Source organism: Urocitellus parryii, chromosome 2 (assembly GCF_045843805.1).
Source record: "Urocitellus parryii isolate mUroPar1 chromosome 2, mUroPar1.hap1, whole genome shotgun sequence".
Classification (NCBI taxonomy): Eukaryota; Metazoa; Chordata; class Mammalia; order Rodentia; family Sciuridae; genus Urocitellus; species Urocitellus parryii.
The window spans coordinates 38592713-38614538 of NC_135532.1; the positions used below are offsets into that span (position 1 = coordinate 38592713).

At 35.0% G+C, this 21826-nt stretch overlaps 1 protein-coding gene across 1 annotated transcript in view; it reads right to left on the reverse strand.

Annotated features, from left to right (window-relative positions):
• The window catches only part of Fndc3a (fibronectin type III domain containing 3A), a 161204-nt gene extending 139973 nt beyond the window's left edge, over window positions 1–21231 (reverse strand). Inside the window, exon 1 of the mRNA XM_026393672.2 lies at window positions 21000–21231. The gene's annotated coding sequence lies outside the window, so the exon portion shown is untranslated. The remainder of the gene's footprint in view (window positions 1–20999) is intronic.
• Between the last annotated feature and the right edge of the window lie 595 nt (window positions 21232–21826).

Sequence of the window (21826 nt, forward strand, 5' to 3'; positions counted from 1 at the left end):
TGATTTCTTAGAAATGACAGCAAAAGCATACCCAACCAAAGCAAAAAACATACAAATAGGACTTCATCAAACTTACAAATTTTGCACAGTAGAGGACACAAATGACAGAGTGAAAAGGCAACCTTCAGATGGGAGAAAACATTTGCAAACTATCTTACACAGGCTGCTGTAACAAAATACCACACACTGGATGGCTTAAAATATATTTGTCTCTCACAGTTCTCAAGGCTGGCAGATATGGTTCTCTGTAAGAGTCCTCTTCCTGGTTTCAGATGTCTTCTTACTGAATTCTCACATGAGAAACAAAATTAGTACTGGTGTTTCTTCCTCTTCTTATAAGAACATTTACTATATCATAGGGGCTCCACCTTCATGACTTCATCTTAATTATCTCCCAAAGACATATTATACATACAGAGTGTAATTTATTCTGATTAGGATCCCATTCTTGTGGTCGTACCAATGTGAAGTTACACTGGTCACGTATTCATATATGAACAAAGGAAAGTTATGTCTGATTCATTCTACTGTCTTTCTTATTCCATCCCTCCTCCCTTTTCTTTCTTTTTGTCTAATCCAATGAACTTTTATCCCCCTTTTTATTTTGTGTTACCTTCTGCATATCAGAGAGAACATTTGGCCTTTTTTAAAGATTGGCTTATTTCACTTAGCATGATAGTTTCCAAACCTATCCATTTACTAAAGTCATAATGTCATTTTTTTAAAAGGTCTGAGTAATATTCCATTGTGTATATATACCACATTCTCTTTATTCATTCATCTGTTGAAGGGCACCTAGGTTGGTTCCATAGCTTATCTATTGTGAACTGAGCTGTTATACACATTGATGTGGCTGCATCACAGTAATATGCTGATTTTAAGTCCTTTTGGTTTATACCGAAGAGTGGGATAATTTGGTCAAATGGTGGTTCCATTCCAAGTTTTCTCCATACTACTTTCCAGAATGGTTGCATCAATTTGCAGTCTCACTAGTAATGTATGAGTGTACCTTTCCCCCACACATCCTCACCAACATTTATTATTACTTATATTCTTGATACTTGCCATTCTGATGGGAGTGATGTGGAATCTCAGTGTAGTTTTGATTTGCATTTCTCTAATCGGTAGAGATGTTGAACATTTTTCCATATACTTGTTGACTGACTGTATTTCTTTTTCAGTTCCTTGGCCCATTTATTGATTTGGTTATTTTTTTGGTGTTAAATTTTTTGAGTTCTTTGTATATCTTGAAGATTAATGCTCTATCTGAGGTGCAAGTAGCAAATATTTTCTCCCATTCTGCAGGCTCTCTCTTCATGTTCTTGATTGGTTCCTTTGCTGTAAAGACGCTTTTTAGTTTGATCCCATTTATTGATTCTTGATTGCGCTTCTGGAATCCTGTTGAAGAAGTAGGTTCCTAAGACAACATGATGGAAAGTTGGGCCTACAGTTTCTTCTAGAAGATGCAGGTGTTTGGTCTAATGCCTAGGTCTTTGATACATGTTGAGTTTTGTGTAGGGTGAGAGGCAGGGGTTAAATTTCATCCTGCTACATATGGATTTCCAGTATTTCCAGCACTCTTTGTTAAAGAAGGTATCTTTTCTGTACTCCAGAAATGGCTCTTAAAAAACATGTAATTAATTAAATGTATTATTTCACTTAATTTTCCACTTTTGTGATTGGGGGGAAATGCTGCGGATTTAACCCAGGACACCTTATGCATGCAGGGGGAGCACTACCACTGAAGCTATATCCCCAGACCAAATTTCCACATTTTAATGTGAATTTTTATGAGGTTTTAGACAATTGTTTTTTTCTTTTATATTTATAAAATAAATCTATATTCTTTTATAAATTTATATAAAACATAAAAGGGGAATAGGAAGATGAAAGGAAAGAGAGCTATCAATGTATGACTAACATAAAATAGGGGGAAAAAGACAACTTTTAATTATTCAAAAGACTTATATTTTAAGCCAGCTCCCAATTTTTCTCTCTCTACTATCACTTCTTCATTTCTTTGGACCCTGCAAGTATAAAATGAACACTGGTATAAGATTTGGCATAAGAAAAGACTGCAACTAAGACTGTTATGTCAAAAAACAATATTCAACTAAGATACAGGCTGCCCTCCAACATTCCTAGATAATGTCTGAAAAATGTTTTCCATAGAACCATTGTAATAAGTGAAGGTTAGGTTTTCAGATCACGTTTAAAAGGCTCAATTTAACTTTTATCTTTCTTAAATCTTTTAAATTGTGAAATTTCACACATACACTAAAATAAACTTAACAGTATAATGTATTCATCGCTCAGCTTCAACTGTATCAACTCATGGCCAGTCTAGTTTCATTTATACCACCACTCACTTCTTGTCTTGTATTATTCTGAAACAATTCGGGTCATTCCATAATTTCATTTGCAAATATTTCATTATGTATCTCTGAATAAATCTTTTTATAGCAGTATAATTCACAATAGCCAAGCTATAGAACCGGCCTAGGTGCCCTTCACCAGATGAATGGATACTGAAAATGTGGTTATCTATACACAATGCAGCATTACTCAGCCATAAAGAATGAAATTATTGCATTTGCTGGTACATGGATGGAACTGGAGACTCTCATGCTGGGTGAAATAAGCCAGACTCAGAAAACCAAAGATTGAATGTTTTCTCTGATATGCAGAAGCTTATCCAAAATAAGGGGAAAAGAGAGAGAAAAGAAAGGGAAAGTAGGGGTTACATCAAAACTGAAGAAAAATTGTGGGACGATATGAATGCGAATAAGGAGGAAAGAGAAGCAACGGGACAAGGGAAGAACAGTGGAAAGAATCTGACTATGTACATGAATGAATATACCAAAGTGAATCAATCTCACTATCATGTATATTCACAAAACACTATAAAAAAAAGAAAGAACCCAAACCAACGGGGGGAAAAAAAAACTAAAAGTAAATAAAAAGAGCAGTGAGGAGAGAAAAGGGGAACACAGAGAGGGAAGAGGGCAGGACAAAGAGTAGAACTGGGAACTGATTGAAGCAAATTATAATCCAGGCTTTTATAATTAAGTCAAAATGAATCCTAATGTTATGAATAACTAAAAAGTACCTGACTATTGTTTACTATGTCCTTTTAAACTTCTTTTAATTTAAGTACGGAACATTTAATTATCACTTGAAAATAAAATGTTTTAAAAACCAGAAAATTCTACGTCTTTAAAAGTGACATTAACTAGATCACATATAACTGACAAACCATTTCAAGTTGAAATAACGAGTCAATGAGGGTTATTTAGAGATCATTAATGATATCACATTTTAGTATCCAATTTAATTTGACTAGAGAAAAAAATCTCTATTTCTAAGAATAATAAATCTATCAATATAGTGAAGCTAGGTCTTATATATCTTTATTCATAACTGCTGTTAGGATAACTAAAATTTCATTACCAGTCATCATTAATATTATATCTAGGAGCCCATTCTGGGATGTTTCACTCTCTCATTGCCTAATTCAAGAAAATCCACAAAAAACTAAATAAGTCATGGCAAGATTTGTATTTTATTATACAAAAATTTAAGCTATGGGAAGGCTGAAATAACACTCATATTTGCCATTTGGGTTCTAAAGACATTTTCCCTTTTCACATATATTCTTCTACCTCTTTTTAAAAATTGCAGTTCAAAGTCGCAGAAATCAGTATACTTCATCCCAAATCACTTTCAGATGTCTCAATTAGTACTCAATATCTGTTTAGTTCTTTTTTAAAAAGGTTAAATGGACATATGAAACACAAATTTTAAGAGTAGCACTTTTTGGGGCTGGGGATGTGGCTCAAGAGGTAGCGAGCTCGCCTGGCATGCGTGCGACCCGGGTTCGCTCCTCAGCACCACATACCAACAAAGATGTTGTGTCCGCCGAGAACTAGAAAATAAATATTAAAAAAATTCTCTCTCTCTCTCCTCTCTCACTCTCTCTTTAAAAAAAAAAAAAAAGAGTAGCACTTTTTAAAACAAATTCCATAACTACCAGTATCCCAAGCATCTATGAAATTCCACTGCTGCTCTCAGTTCATAGTTTTAAAATTCTGGCATGTATCAGAATCACCTGCAGACCTTATTAAAACAGAATGCTGGGCCCAACATCTAGAGTTTCTGGATAGGTGTAGAATAGGGCTCTGAAATACAAATTTCTAACTAGTTCCTGGCTAAGCTCATGCTGCCAGTCTCAAGACAATACAGATTTAAGACTAAACTATTTTATTTAAGTAATCATCTATAATAAAGATGTCAAGTTGATAATAACATAAGGTGTAGCTCATTCTTGAAGGCCCCATTCCAGATGTGAATACATTCTTAACCTAAATTAGAAACAAATAAAACTAGATACTACAAGAAAGTATTTGTAAAGTAATCAAGTTTAGTAAGGTTTTGAAAATACCTTTGGAGATTTCAGCCTAATCAACATACTAAGAAAGTATCCTATACCCTCAAATTTGAAATTGCTATTTTTATAGGTTAAAAAAAAAAACAGAATGTTCTTGGAAAATGCAGAATTATGAGATAAACAAATGAAACAAACATACATTGAGTATTTACACACGAGCTTTTTGGTTTAACATCTATTCAATTCATTCTGCCCATTTTGTTACTGGATTGTTTGTTTTTTTCTTGAGTTTTGACAGAGTTTTATATATCCTGGATACCAGCCTTTACCTGTTAACTAATTTACAAAGATTTTCCTCTCAGCCTGGCTTGTTTTTGTAGTCTTACAAATGTCTTTGGAAGAGCAGAAGTTAAAATTAGAAAGTTCAATTCACCAATTCATTTTATTGATGGTGCCTTTGACACTGTATCCAGGAAATATTTGCCTAATTCAAAAAAATCCACAGATTCTTTTGTTTTCAAGAAACATCAACATTCCATGTTACATTCTGTTGCATAAAAATTTATAAGATTGTATGTCTTCTTACTGAATTAATCCCTTTAAAATTATGAAAAAAAACCCCAGTAGTACTGGTAATACTGTATTTCAGTCATCAAACTGCTTATCTAACAGTGATTTTAGCTTTCTTTGGTGTAGTGTTAGCATGGTATATCTTTTTCTATAATTTTACCATGTGTCTTTATACCTAAAGTGAATTTTTTACAGATGTCATAGAAGTGGGTCTTGATTCCTTTAAAAAAAAAATTTTTTTTGTATTTGTAAATGGACAGAATGCTTTTGTTTAGTTTTATGTGGTGCTGAGGATCGAACCCAGTGCCTCACACAGGCTTGACAAGTGCTCTGCCACTGAGCTACAGCCTCAATGGGGTCTTGATTTTTAGAAGTCTAATCAAACAATCTCTACCGTTTAATTGTGTTTTGACTATTTACATGTAATGTGACTGTTAATATGCCAGGATTTGTGTCTACTACCTTGCTATTTGTTTTCCATTTGTCTCATGTATCCTCTGTTGCCTTCTCCTTATCTCTGTTTTAGATCATTTCTTATTATAAACTTGTCTGTCTTATTGACTTATAAGCTAATACTTGGTTGTTACTTGAGTAGTTGCTTTAGTATTAATAACATGCATTTTATCACAATCTATCTTTAAGTTATACATTTCAGGCATAGGTATTCAAACAACAAATCTCCAAACTCACCCCTTTTGTTGTTGTTTTCTCAATTGTTATTGTATATTTTGCTTTTATATGTCACAAACTCCACAATCTGTGCTCATTTTTGCTCAACCATCAATTATCTTTTAAAGAAATCTAAATAATAATAAAATATCTTATAAGGGGCTGAGGTTGTGGCTCAGTGGTAAAGTGGTCGCTTAACACACGTGAGGCACTTGGTTCAAACCTCAGCACCACATAAAAATGAAATAAAGATATTATGTCCACCTATAACTAAAAAATAAATATTTTTAAAAAATCATATAATTATTCATGTAGTTACCATTATTGATACATTTAGCTCCTTGTACAGGTGTTAGGTTTCCATGTGGTTTCATTTCCCTTCTACTTGAAAGACTCCAATTAACATGTCTTTTAGAACAGGACTGGAGATAAACCCTTTCAGCTTTTGTATGTTTGAAATCTTTATTTTACCTTTGATTTAAAAAGGCAATTTCAATGGGTAAAGAACACGAGGTTGATAGTTTTTTCTTTTAGTATTTTAAAGCTACTGCTCCAATCGTCTTCCACCTTCCATTGTTTCTGATGAGAAATCTGATGTCATTCTTATCTTTACTCTATTTTTTTCTCTGGTGGCTTTAAGATCTGTTTTTTTTTTTTAACAACTGATTTGATTATGATGTTCCTTCATGTAGTTTTATTCATCTTTCGTTTACTGTGTTTTCTTGGATAATATTTTTATCGCATATGGAAAAATTCTGATCATTATTTCTTCAAATACTATTTTTAGTTCATTAAAAAACTCTTTCCTTTTAGATGATTTCTATTGCTATATTTTCATGTCCACTAACCTTTTCTTCAGCAATGTCTTAACATGCCATTAATTCCATCCAGTGTGTCTTACCTCCTACACTATAATTTTAATCTAGGAGCGAGCTCTACTTAAAATGTTCAGACTTTCCAATAGTCATAACTGTTTTAATGCCCATTAAATTCATCATCTGTGGGACTGTTTTGAGTGTCGAGTTTTCTCCTAATTATGGTTGGTATTTTCCTGCTTCTTTGCAGACTTAGTAATTTTATTGAATGACAGACGTGAATTTTACCTTGTGGACTGCTATGTACTTTTTTATTCCTACAAATAATTTAGAGCTTTGTTCTGAGATGTGGTTCAATGAGGAAACAGTTTGATCATTCTGGGTCTTGTTTATGCAGTCCCAGAGTTGCTTTTAGTCTAGGATTAATTTCTTTCCACCTCTAAAGCAAAAAAAAAAAAATCTTCAGAATACTTTACCAAAGGCTGTGTCAATGAGGTTTCTGTGACTGGTGGGAAGAGGCACTTTTTCTGGCTCTACTTGGATATGTTCTGTACAATCCTGTTTGGTGGTTCTTTCCCAATATAAATGTATACATTTACCAATACTTTGCTGAATGCTTAAGAGAAACTCTTCACTGTATCTCTGAAGTTCTTTTTCTTTGCAGCTCTCTCCTCGGTAAACTCTAGTCCCTTGGATTCCTGGGAATACTAGCATTGTTTCTTCAAATCAGGCAGTCTGCCAAGACTTATCTGGGTTTCCCTCCCTGTGTTATGCCCTGGTAACTTTCTCCAAGAAGCTAAGCCAATCATAGGGCTTGCCTTGTTTTCCCTCTTCTGTTGCTCAATGCCTATTGTCTCAGTGCTATTGTTCCCTGTACTTCATCTAGTTTTTTTGATCTGGCAGAAAAGTAAATTCAGCTTCTTTTATTCCTTCTTGACAAGGGACCTAAATTTGCTACTCTTAATTTATAATGTATCCAATGGACTATACAAAGGTGAAAATATTTATCCAAAGCAGGATCCAAATGGCTATGATTTAAAAGTATGATTTTTAAAATTATTATAATTAGTAGCACATATTACTGGATAAATTAGTGGGTTTCACTGTGACATTTCCATATATGCATATAACATGTTTTGTTACCATCTACTCCTCTTCCCACTTTACTCTTCCCCTTCCTTTTCCCTAATAGTCCCTCTTCAGGTTACCTTCTGTTTTTCTTTCTATTTTCCACATAGAAAGTGTGATACTTGTCTTTCTGTGTCTAGATAATTTCACTCATTATGATCTCTATGAGTTTTTAAAAAAGTATGATCCACAGAGGGAAGGAGGAGGGGAGGGCAAGAGGAAGCACATTTGTGATGTCCATCTGCAAATCCTGCTTTTATGTTATGTATACATACACATACATGCATGTATATATACAAATTATATACATAAAATTATAGTATAATTAAAATAGTAATAATAATAGAAGGGAGATCAGCATAGTTGAGTAAGTGATTTGGGGGAGAGAGGATGAAAGGGAAGATGAAGATATTAAATGAGATTGATCAAGTTATTTTATGTGCATGTACAAACATGGCATAATGAATCCCACTATTATGTATAATTATAATGGACTAATAAAAATAAATTTCAAAAAAGAGTAAAAACTAAATAAAAAATTGATCCACAGTTCACCACTTAAAGTCAGTGTGCTCTAGATATGCCCAGAACTAAAAGAAAAACCAAAGTTATTTATTTTAAGAAAATGACACACAATTCCTTAGCTTTTATTTCTGTGTAAGACCTTGGGTTACTTACTAGAAACCTACAGAATGAGTTCTTATTTCAATGTGTCATCCACAAACATAAATACATATAATTCCAGTATTTATTAAAGCCACTAATTCAGGATTATACTAAGACTAAGTGGTATGAAACACAGATGGGATTCCTACAATTTGTGGGGAAGAATACATTTTTATCTGAAGATCTATCATCAATGTTTTCTTTAATTGGTACTAGTTTTTGTGGTGTCTTCAACTTGTCTGACAATTTCAAGCCTGATAGCTTTTTCTTATAAATTACTACAGGGTTTTAAATTATAAATTACTATCTTTTAGTTTCATCATCCTCAAATTCAATTTAGTTTTTGGTGAAAGTTGTGTAACACTATAATGTACAATGATGCATATCTGCAGAAAATATTTTTGATTTACTACTTTTATCCCTTTAGAAATAGGTATCCAATTTTACTTGTACGGTGATATTTCATCAGTCATGTGCTATATATGAATTTATACTATTTAAATAGCTTATAATGTATTTTTGTGATATGTAAAATAATATTTTTACATAGGACAGAGACTATCATAGTTTCATAATAGGCTAAACCATATAAAATTGCCATTTAAGGTCAAAAACTTTAAAATAACTTTACTTCATAAGGTTTAACCTCATACAAGGAAGTATATATAATCATATTCTTATAAGGAAAATACTAGTTTATATAGGTTATTAGCAAACTTATTATAACTAATTTATTGTATTCATATTCAATTCCTTATCCACTGGAAGAGGTACAATGGATAGGAAGGGTAGACCTTACCCTTAAGTGAACAGGGTTAATTAATTTTTTAATATTACCTAATGCATTAAACATTATATAATTTAATTAGGTATTCACAGGATATAGCCCTTGCTCCATCACTAAGAAATCACACTGTAATAGTTATTAAGATGAAAATCTGGTTCAAATACATTCCAAAAGAACTGCTAATGGAAAATACATAACAAAGATACTTCTACTCAGGAAACTATGAAAATAAGAGAACTCTTGTTGCTTCAAATCAACCCCAATCCATTAAAAATTAATAGTGTGCACATAAGACCAACTGATTTTTTTTAAAATGACATCTTAAATCCCATATACAGCTGTAGTGTCTTGTGTCTGGAGCACTTGGATTACCATTAGTGTCAAAGTTAATTATACCTGAGGCAATTCTATTTTCACCTCAAATATTTTATTGCCCTTTCTAGAAGTACTATTTTATATTAAAGACTGTTCACTTCAGTCTTAAAATTTCAAATTCTTGACTATACCTATGAGAGTGACTTTGGACATAAGAGTAAACCAGCAGTTTCTAAATATTTTCTGGCCACAGTACCACTTTGATAGTTAAATTCAAGCAACAGGGTTTGAATTCCTATGTAAAATCTGCACTGTTTCCTTCATCAAAACTACAAATAGAGAATTCTACCATAAGAAAATCAAGAAACACTTTATTTTCAATGGGAAGACATGTTTTTAGAACTCAGTCCTTTCTGAGTCAACCAAATTCTTTGTTTAAAACTCTTTGTTTATAAATACCTGGGTTAAAAAAAATTGTTGCTTCTAAACACAACCATCTTCCCCATTTTATTTATTTATTTGTTTGTTTATTTATTATTTTTTGCAGTACTGGCGACCAAACACAGTGGCTCTACCACACACACCTAAGCCACACACCCATAGCATATAGATAGTGGTAAAAAGCAAAAATATTTTTTATTTTGAAACAGAGCTTGCTAAATTACCTATGCTGGTCTCATACTTTTGATCCTCCTGCCCCAGACTCTGGAGTAGCCAGGATTATAGGTGAGCTTAATTATGGTTAGACTCCATCTTATTTTTAAAACATATTCCTTCTCTTTTCTGTGTCTTCCTCTCAAGCTGTTGACTTCTTCAACCCCAACTTTCTTAAAATTCTAGGTTCTAGGGCTGCAGGTGTACCTCTATGACAGAGCACTTGCCTTGAATGTGCAAAGCCTTGGGTTTGATCAAGGAAGGAAGGAAGGAAGGAAGGAAGGAAGGAAGGAAGGAAGGAAGGAAGGAAGATTGATTTTTGATACTAGCAGGAGGGAAATCAAAATATCCAGGCATATGGAAAACAAATCTATATTGGTAATCACAATTTCTTTTTGGTAGTGCTGGGGACTGAACACACAATCTTGCACATACTAGGCAAACACTCTACTGAGTTACCTCCCTGGTCCCACAATTTTATACATAAAAAGAAAAATGCTTTTATAATAGAAACTTAGAAAATAAAGTGCAACAACATTGTCTGGGTTGGCAGATACGTTTATAAAGATTATGAATCACTAAGAAATTCTCACTTCTTTAACCTACTTTATCACAGTTTCAGATCCGAAATTCTTATTTCTAAAAGCACTAATGACGTTAGATGCCAACTGGAAAGGTTCTACAAGTGAGAAGAGGTGCTATTAAAAATTACACAGGGGCTGGGGATGTGGCTCAAGCGGTAACGCACTCACCTGGCATGTGCGGGGTGCTGGGTTCGATCCTCAGCACCACATAAAATAAAATAAAGATGTTGTGTCCACCGAAAACTGAAAAATAAATATTAAAACAATTCTCTCTCTCCCCCTCTCTCTCTTAAAAAAAAAAATTACACAAAAAGGGCTGGAGTTGTGGCTCAGTGGTAGAGCGCTCACCTAGCATGTGTGAGGCCCTGGGTTTAATCCTCAGCACCACATAAAAATGAATAAGTAAAATAAAGGTATTGTGTCCAACTGCAAGTAAAAAATAAACATTTTTTTTTAATTACACAAGAAAATTAGACATAAACCAAGGCCATCCAATTAAAAGGTATGGACCAATCAAAATCACCAAAGTCAAATCTTCATATCTTTTGTTATCACATTTGTTACATCACAACCTGCTTATACTTTGAAATGCACATATCAACATTACTTTCAACTTTTTGCTGCCTCCAAATTCAAGCTCTTTTTCTATAGCCACCAACTATGGTATGTAACCTTTCAGACTTTTTACTGTGCTTTGTATCAAGTTTTCTGGCAGTAGTTGTTAGATAAATAAAATCACATACATTGGTTAGTGTCTTATTTTTTTCATATGATTTATCTTCATTTTTAAAAATAGTCTTATTGATGTTTTAATTTACTGGTGTGGATGAGCATCTCTTTAAAGTTTTACAGTATATATATCTATATATTTTTTTTTTCCTATTTCTGTGAATGTACTGATCACATTCTTTCCCATTTTCTACAAGGCTGTCATTTTCATATTGATTTATAGGCAAATCTTATAAACTCTAAATTTATTAATTTTGTCTATTACATGTCAAATATTTTATCCTAGTCTCTTGACTGCATTTTAAACTGTTATCTAAGTTTAATGTCTCACTCGAAAAGGCCATCATCTCAAAATTTTTAAAGATATACTTCTAAAACTTTCACCATTTTGTTTTTGTTTTAAGAAACATTTAGTTCATTTGGAAATTAGTTTTGAGACTGCCATGAAGTGGTTACTTAACTATCTTTACTCCAACTGGATGGGCCAATTTTTCCATACCATTTATAGAATAGTGTTCCCATTACTCAACCATTTATCATATTTCTTCTTATCTGTGAATCTTCTCCTATGATTAACATGCTTATCACTATTCCAAATTATTATTTTAATAAATGCATTTTACAATAATGTTTTGACCTTCAGTGGATACACTTCCTTTTGTTAACACTTCTTTTTGAAATTTAGCTTGCCATTCTGGTACATTTCCCCTTTTCAATCTTGAACCATTGTTTGGAAAATTCCATTTTTAAAAACCCACTGCATTTATAATTAGAACTATATTGACTTTATGGACTAATCTAGTGTAAACTGCCATTTTTATACTATTAAGCAGTCACATTAGGGAACTTAATATTCCTCTATCCATTCAGACCTTCTTGCTTCTTCATATAGTTACTATGCGTTCCTTAAGTATTCTGTAACTTAGGCTGCTTTTTCTTAATATATTTCATAGTTTGTTACTACTGGTATATGAGATACTGATGTTTACTTTATGGCTAGTCACTTAACTAAAATATTTTTTAAATGTAATAATTTTTAGCTGATCGTCTTGTGTTATCTAAGTTAGCAGTCATACCAACTATAAATAATAATGGTGGCACATTTCTCTCCCATTTTATAAAGGTTAATTATTTTTCAGGTTTATTAATGTACTAGCTAAGATTTCTGGACCAATGTTATATTCCTATCTTTCAACAGAAGTGCTTCTAATATTTCACTATTAGAGTTCATATAGATTTCTGGTAAATAATCTTTGTAAGGTTATTTCTTTAAGAGTTATTAGAACTGACAGTTTAATTTTAGAAATGATATTTTTAGCACCAAAGAGAAATTATAGTTTCCCCTTAAATTTATTAACATAGTAAATTACACTAATGTTTCCTGATACAGAATCATCATTACACTTCTAGAGTCAACATATTAGAACCTATATGATTTACCAATCACAAGTCCAGGCTCTGGAATCAGAATGCCTGGGTTCAAATTCCAGATTGTTCACCAACTAGTTGTATGATCTTTGGCATGTTATTTAATGTGCTTCAGTTTTCTCATTTTTAAAATGGTGATAATAGTATCTACTTCAGTTGCATTGGTATACAGCATTTCAAGAGTCAGCAAACTAAGGCCTGTGGGTCAAACCTGGTTTGTTGCCTATTTCTGTAAATAAAGCTTAATTAGAATACATTCACACCAGGGCTGGGGCTGTAGCTCAGTGGTAGAGCGCTTGCCTTACACATGTGAGGCACCAGGTTTGATCCTCAGCACCATATAAAAATAAATAAAATAATCTACAGCTAACAACAACAACAAAAGAATACAGTCATACTCATTGTTTGTAATCTATCTATGGCTGGTTTTGTGCTCCTGTAGCTCATCTAAGTACATATGAGAGCCCATATTGCCTACAATGCCTGAAATATTACTATTTGCTCTTTGTTTAAGAACTGCCAACCCCAGCAATAATGTTCAAATCCAAGTAGTTCACGTTCTAATAGCTGAGTCAGACAAGTTAAAAAATATATATATAGATAGATAGATACAGATATACACACACACTACATAATGATACACAATTATGATATTCTGTGTATAATATGTGCAAATACACAGCATTCAGTATTAAAGGTAGCATTCACACATGGAAAAAGAAGACAAGAGAAATTTTCTATTTATTTTTTAATTATTTAAAAATATGTATTTATTTACATGTCTTTTTCTCTTATCCTAATCTGTGAATTTCTAAAGAGAAGGGAGTAAGACACTCATTTTTGTGGCATTCATATTCTAAGTATCTGGACATTTAAAGTTTTCAATAAATAACAGACAAATGATGAAAATAGGATACCCGGATAATAATGATTAGGTATGTCTGCTTAAGTTCTAGATATAAATAGTCTATGGCAATCACTGTATTTGCTTTTTTAACTGGGTTCTCTCTTAATCCTTGTAACAATATATTCTAAGAAATAGGTATTATAATTACTCCACTGTGAAATGAAAAAATAAAGGCTCAAAGAGGTAAAGTATCATGTTTATATGCAGCCAGGAAGAAGCCTATGTCTTTGCCTACAGCAAAAATGTATGCTCTTTATACTACATTATGAAGTTGGGAAGTCATGGGGAATGGTGATATAGTCATAGCATATTAAAAGAGGATGAACTCTCAAGAAGACAAGAGAGATTTTAATTGATGCAGCAGAAACAGTGATATTATCTTAATTTCTAAAATTTGGAAATTATTTGAATAAGTTTATGTTTCTGAAACATTAGGAAGCACACTAAAAGATGGGTTGAAGGAAAAGAAAATTGCCCATTATTTTTAACCAAAAACTACTCTACTACACACAGGCCAATTTTTGCAAGGTTTAAGTAATAAACAAAAAATTAATGTCAGCATACAATAGTACTTTTAAAGAATACTGATCTATAGTAGGAGAAACAGCTGGTTTTAAGAGTTACTAAAGAAACAAAAGGTACGTACCTCGAACTATTACACTGAAATGTAAAAAAAAAAAAATGTATAATTGCTAATGAAAATGTTTTGTGGGAAAAATTAAATTTTATGAACAAAGACATAATTGAGAATGGCTCAACCATTCAATCCAAACAATCCAGAGAGTTTAATCATAAATTATAAATTTTCACTTTTCTTTTTTAGGCAAATCTTAAGAAAAACTTATGTTGAGGAAAATGAAATGACTACAAGCTAGATCTTAAACAAAGAGTTGTATATGATGTTTTGTAAAGCAAATATAATATACAAGTTGAATATCCCTTTTCCATAAGTGTTTCAATTTCAGATTTTGGAACATCTGCATATACTATTCAATGAGGTATCTCGAGGATGAGACACACCTCTAAACACAAAATTCATTTATGTTTCAAATACACCTTATATACCTAGCCTGAAAGTGATTTTATACAATATTTTTAGTGCTCCTGCATTTTAACTACAACCCATCACATGAAGTCAGGTGTGGAATTTTCCACTTGTGGCATTATCATGGCACTCCATGAGACATTTTGTATTTTTAGATTAGGGATGCTCAACCTGTAATAACTTTTAAAGTTACTCTTAAAGTATTTTCAAATACTTTAAAGATATTTTTTAAAAGTGAAGTCTTAACTATGCTTTCAAATGTACTTATGAAACATCTGTATGGAACCTCCAGTAGGAAGATTTTTCCCTTCCAAATTCTGTGGCTGTCGGTTTACTGAAGATGACTATATACATAAATCAATTAAAGTAACCCCTCATGGGGGAAATAGACAGTGAAGGAATAATGTAACTTTAAAAAACCATTCTGTTCAAATATGTATTAAAATGTGGATTCTCAAGAAGGAAAACAAAACAACTCTTTTCAACATTTCTGATAGAGGCTGATTAATACATATAATCTATCAAATTTAAATAACTTTTTATGTCAAGGTTTATTACAAAGTATATATACTTTTGAATTTTTAGAAAATAGCATATAAAAGATTTCAAGAACTTGAGGGAGGAAGAGAAATAAGTCAAATCAGAATTACAATCACATTTGTAAAATCAGAGTACCACTATGTACCTGGCAGGTTTGTGTAGGATTTTAAAAATTATCAACCATAGGCCCTAAAATCCAATGAAATCTCAACAAGTGGATTTTAAAAAAGAAAACCATAAGGAATTCACTTTTTGCAGTTTTAACCTCACTTTGTAAGGAACAGCTGAGGTTATATGGAACAGAAGATCAGTATTTCTTTGCAAAAAGGAACAGAGGAACATGGGATATATACAATACTGAAAGATTAACAAGAATGTTTTTATATGTATTCTCTTTGCCAAGAAAGCAGTTAAAACTTTAAATGTTTACTGGAAACATAGTAGGTTTACAGAACTTAGGAGGATAAAACTGAGACTTAAGATTTCTAACCTTATTTTTTTAAAAAAAGGCTGCATTTTTGTCCAATCCAGTAGTATTAATGTACAGTATTTTAATGTTTTTATAGTTTATATCATTTCTTTGGGTCCTCACAGTATTTGTAAGGAAAACAAGATAGTTTTAATTTTCTCTATTTTAAGAATTGAAAATGAAGATTAAAAAATCTAACCTGAAACCAATTCGCTAATGAATGGTGAAGATGGAACTAAGATTTAGATTTGAGTCATCATCCAAGGCATTTTATCTTCTACTTAGGAAATGAAAACAGCAGGAATGGGGAAGCTGTTTCAAGAATTGACAAAAGTTGGGGCGGAAGGGAGTACATTATTAATTTCTTCTTAAAGTCAAATTTTTATTAGGTACCAATTTATGAAGGCTGAAACTTATTTCAAAGGGTTTGTATAGCCTTAAAACTCAAGATATTCACAAAGAATGGAAAAATGATACTTATATACAAAAATTAACTTAAGCCTTTCATTTTCATCTGGTTTTAATGTTTTTCACAGGAAAATAAAACACTATTCTATCCAAGTAGCCCCCGCCTAAAACCATTTTTTTTCCAGCACCTAATATCAACCCTGATATACAGAACCTATTTACTAATGCTGCTGAATGAAAGAATGCTCTTATGCTATATTCTTGATCTCCTGATACAATATAGAGAAACCTAAGCCAATTGATTCATAAAGCTATAACCTGAGGCACCACTACTAACCTGGTAATGGGAAAGGAAACATAGGAGGTTGAGAGAACAGCGCTGCCTTAGAAATACACTCTACACATTTAGAAATTTCAAAGAGATGTTTCATGTGAATGAATTTTCAAATAACCAATACTTATCCTTTAAATCACCATAGCTTATCTTAAAATAATTTTAATGGAAATATTTTTAAAAGGGGCTAGGTCTTCTTTCTTTGCTTTAATCTGTATATAATACAATATAACTTTTCTTCATGATTCAAGCTCATCAAAGTAAATATCAATTATTACACTGTCCCACATAGTGATTCTTCTTGGAGTTAATACAGGATTTCCAACTGTTTGTTCTTAGTAATTACTAAGTCATCCTAGACTACTTATAATAACTAGATTCCCTACTGCCTGTTCCTCTATTATCATTTACAGGCCACCAGTACACTTATAGTCCACCAGTACTCTAGCCAAGGTTTCTGAAATACCAGTTTAGTTTTAAAAAATGTAAAACCATCACAGTCAATTGATATACTTAACCTTATACAAATTCTATGAAATCACTGCGTAGCTATTTTCACTGCTGTAAGGCCTGGCTCAAAGGCTTTTTTCTTTTTTCACTTCCCAGTTCTGAGACCTATTTTAGGCCCTTGCCAGAAGTTTGGCCACAAATTAACAATTATAGTACTATTTATTTTAGCATTATTTTCTTTACTTTTAGTATACCATAAAGAAAAATATATAAATAATAGTTATGAAACACACCAAACAACCATGTAGACTAAACAAGATACTTCATAGTATGTCTATATGGATAATAACCTAGCCAATTATTAGCTAGCAGTCGGCAAACCAGGTCTAATAGCCAAATCCAGCTCACAGATATGTGGCCCCTGAGTTAAGCAAACAAACAAACAAGAATATTCCACAGAGACTATAAATGTCTTATAGGGCTTTAATCATCTAGTACTCTACAAAAAGTCTGCTAACCTTTGACCTAAGCTATATAAACAAACACATATAAGCTACCCACTATATAATGAAGCCTTAACTATTAATGTGCCAAACAGGATGCATAATTCTTTTTTTTTTTTTTGTACCAGGGACTGAACTCAGGGGCACTCAACCACTGAGCCACATCCCCAGCCCTTTTTGTATTTATTTAGAGGCAGGGTCTGAGTTGCTTAGCACCTTGCCATTGCTGAGGCTGGATTTGAACTCACGATCCTCCTGTCTCAGCCTCCTGAACTGCTGGGGTTACAGGCATGTGCCACTGCTCCCAGTGCATAATTCTTTCATTGATGGGTTCCTAATGATACAGCCAACTTGCCAGTCCTTTCTACTTTCTAACCACAGCCTGGGGCTTAGTTAAAATCTCTACCTAACCTTTCTTTCTCCTAATACTTTTTCTTAGATGTTCTCAAGCTGGTCTCCTTGCTACTACTTCCAACTCTTGTCAACCTCTTTTGAAATGACATTTCCTTTGATATATAAATCCTTCCTAAGTTTCAAGTTTGACTTCCTCCAAATGCCAGGATTGTTCTAGCTCTCACTGTGCTTTAAATTACAATTGGTATCACACACTTAAATAGTACTATTGTATAGCTTTTACTAATGGTCTCCTGTGTAAGTCTAGTATCCCCAATTCGCTTGTAATTACTTGAAGGCATATTACACTGCTTTTGCATTTGATAATATTTCATTATCCTCTGGGCATATACCATCTCCCAAGTGTACTCTTCTATCTTGGAGAAAAAATAGTCTGAGGACTTGTAATGTGTGATAAGTAATGGAAAACATCAAAAGATGACATCTATATGGAACCTGATGGCAGACCAGAGGCTACACTGCGAACTTGGAAAGTAAATATTAAAGACAAGCAAAATCATATTAGCAGAAAGATAGAAGATTAAGAATTAATACATAAAAAGAGACTATTGAAAAATATTCTGAAATAAAGACCAAAGTATTAAGAATATTATAAAAACTCGCAAATACATGTAAAAGAACAAAATTTGCCTTTCAACACTAATGGTCACTAATTTTTTTAACAAGTTGTGCTCAATGGAATAGACACACAAAGTATTCTAAATCTTTGGACTTACAATACTGTGTATTTATTTGAAGTCTATTAGAGATTGCTGAAAAGAAAAACAAAAACAAACAAATGAAAACCCCACTAATCACTTATCTTTCTATTACCTGGATAATAAATTTGGAAATCATGTGTATATCCTTCATCTCTAAGATACAATTTAGACGCATCTGCATGGAAAAAATGCACCCAGAATGTTTTATTTTTTTTAAAAGCCTGTTTTGGTTACATCAAATTATAGTCAATGCATTGCAAAACTACATCACCAATATTTTTAAAATATAGGCAAAATATCACATGCACAAGCCTTGGATATATAGACATTTTAAAACCCCAAATAATTTAAAATAAACAATATTATTACCTTTGCATCTATACTAAATTATAAATTAAATGTCCTTTGCCTAAGTAACTAACAAAAAAATCATTAAGCTTATTAATTATGCATTCCCTCTTCCGCCCCCCCCCCTGGGTTTTACAGAATCTCTCAACCCTTCACCTGCCTGGCCAGGGAAGAGGAAGAAATTTTTTCTTAATCAATAATAAAATACGCTTAATATTATATGGTAGAAAATTTAACAAGTAAAAGGGATCATTGAATTCATGGTAAAATAAATCAGCTCTCAATCACATGAAGAGAAAAAGTGACGACACAAATGGCATCAAAAAAATCTGGGTTTTTTTTTTCCTAATGCATATCATTAATTTTGGAAGAAGCAAACCAGCCTTATAATTATGCTTGACTGAGTTGAGTGTTAACCAGGAGCTTATGATTTTTCCTGAACATTCCATGATTTGGAGGATTCAGACAAAAGGAAAAAAAGGGGAGTTAATACAGAAGCATACAAGTGGCTAACGGTAGCCAGTCTGGGATAAAAATTTTCCACTTGACCTACACATAGAAAACTGGGAAGAAAACAGTAAAATTTAATGTAACAGTGCTGAAAATTTTAACATAGAAATTTTAACAAGATTGTTTTCCTGTCAAGTCATCAACCCTCTCTTCTTCCCACAATGGATGTTATTAGTGATAGCAAGAATTACCAATGGGTTAAAATGCTAAAAATAAAATTTTTTTTTATAAAAATGTGTTAAAAATATTTACCATTGCTTTCTGGTAGGCCCATTATCTGTCTCAGTGGGCACTTTAACTCATTACTTGAGAAAAATTAATTCAAAAAAGAAAATATTAAGGCAGCAAGGGACTCATTTCTCTTTAACATTTTAAGGTAGTTTAAACAAAACTGACTAGATGGTAAAAATTACAGATTTAGCAAATACACAAAAACTAAATATTTATCCAAACACAAGATCAGAGCCACAAAACTCAATTTGTTTCTGCCTAACATATGGCTCCAACTCCTGAATGGCATATGTTTAGTACTTGTGCTGGTAAAAGCATATGATAAAATACTACAGAAAGAGTTCATTCTTATAATGCGCGCACACGCGCGCGCATACACACACACACACACACACACACACACACACACTTTGGTTTCAAGAACTAAAAATACAGACCACAGTAAGAAGCAAAATTATGAGGCTCGGTTTTAAAAGTCCACGGTGAACACATAATCAGAATTGCGCTGTTAAACCTTCCCAGTCTGTTAATCTTAATAGATGGTCAGCCACAAAGGTGTCCAAAGGAATTTACATAAAATCTCAAAAGAATATCTCTAATTCTCGATCCCTAGCACATCCAGCAATCGTCACACCCCCAACCCCAAATATCTCAAGGCTGTTTTAAAGCTAACAGTTTAATAAAAGGATTAACAACCACACTTATTAATAACATCCACCGTTCTGCTTGCAATTTGACGTCGAAATTATTTGTTTCATCTTTCTTTACCTAACGCAAAGCCATGTCAAAAGTTCAAAGATCCAGGCTGTTAAACAGAGCGAGGACTGCAGCCTCCGGTCCACCTCCCGACTGAACAGGTGGTTAACTCACCTGGGGAGAGGAGCCGCCAGGTACAGGCAGCAGCCAAACGGGATCAAACAAGGGCGGGTTTTCGAGGTTTTAACCCCCAGGGGAGCGGGGGGAAAGCTCTTCCGAAAAGCGTTTAAGTTCCGCGGCTGTTGGGCAGCCAAAGCCGCAGGCGCTGCGGGCGCAGGGTGATCCCTTCCCGAAGGCTGCGCGCCCGCCCCCTGTCCTCCGGAGCGGCAAAGCTCGCCGCGGGCCGCCGGAGAAGGGGCGGGGGACGGAGGGGAGGGGAGGGCGGCCGCGCCCCCGCGAGCGCGTCCGGGAGAGACTCGGCTCCGGCAGGTGCGGGGCAAGTCGATGGGTCCCGAGCCCCGCCCGCTCCCCTCTGCGCAGCGCGCGCCCGGGATGGGGTGGGGCGGCCGGGCCCCTCGACGGGCCGAGCCCCGCTGGCGCCCCGGCCCTCAGCCGCAGCCTAACGGTTTCCGCGGCGCCTGCTCCGGGGCGGGACAGGCAGGGAAGGGTCGGGGTCGCCCGCCTTCGCGGAGGGAGTGCCCGCGCTCTCACCTCCGAGTCGCGCCGCTCTGAGGCGGAGGAAGGCGGCTCCCCTGGCGCCTCTTCTTCGGGTTCCTGATCGTTCTCTTTGCCTCAGTGGCAGAGCTAGCTCTCTGGGGCCGCCGCGGCCGCTGGCGCGCTGACTGTTGAGGTTGTTTTCCGATAGTGACGGCGCCGCCTCAGCCCCGCTCTTCGCTCCCTCTCCGCGTAGCTCCCGCTTTCTGTTTCACCCGAGGGACCACGAACGCCGCCGCCGCCATGCTTACTACGGAGCCGGGAGGAGGAGTCGGAGTCGGTGTGCTCAGTGCGGCTGCGCGAGCTCCGCCGACGGCGCCCCCGGCCGGCCGGGACCCCGAGCCCCAGCCCGCGTCCGCGTCTGGAGCACTCCCCCAGTGCGAATCCCCACAGGGGCCCCCGGCGTGTGGCGTCCGAGCGCCCGCGCGCCGCTGCCCGAGCGCCGCCGCCTTCCCGGCCCCGGGCTCTCCCGAGGCCCGGTTGCGCCTGGCTGGTGGTAGCCTCCGCCGCGGCCGGGCTCGAGCCCCACTCAGGAAACGTGGAGTTAATTGACGTTCCCAGGGTCACACACTCAAGTCGCAGTACACATTTTTAAAAGCTCCCTGAGACGCACTGTGTCGGCTCCTTTCCGAAAACGCCAGAACTTAACGCTGGCAGGTGCTCTTAGACACTCCCCCAAGGACTAGGAAGCCGACCGAAGTGGGCTCTGAGGTTCCCAGTCCCGAACATCTAGAGCCTGGGATCTCGAGAACCCCCCCCCCCAATATTTACAGATTTACTTCAGTTGACAATAAAAGGGTTGGTTTCTTGGTCTCTTAGCCAGC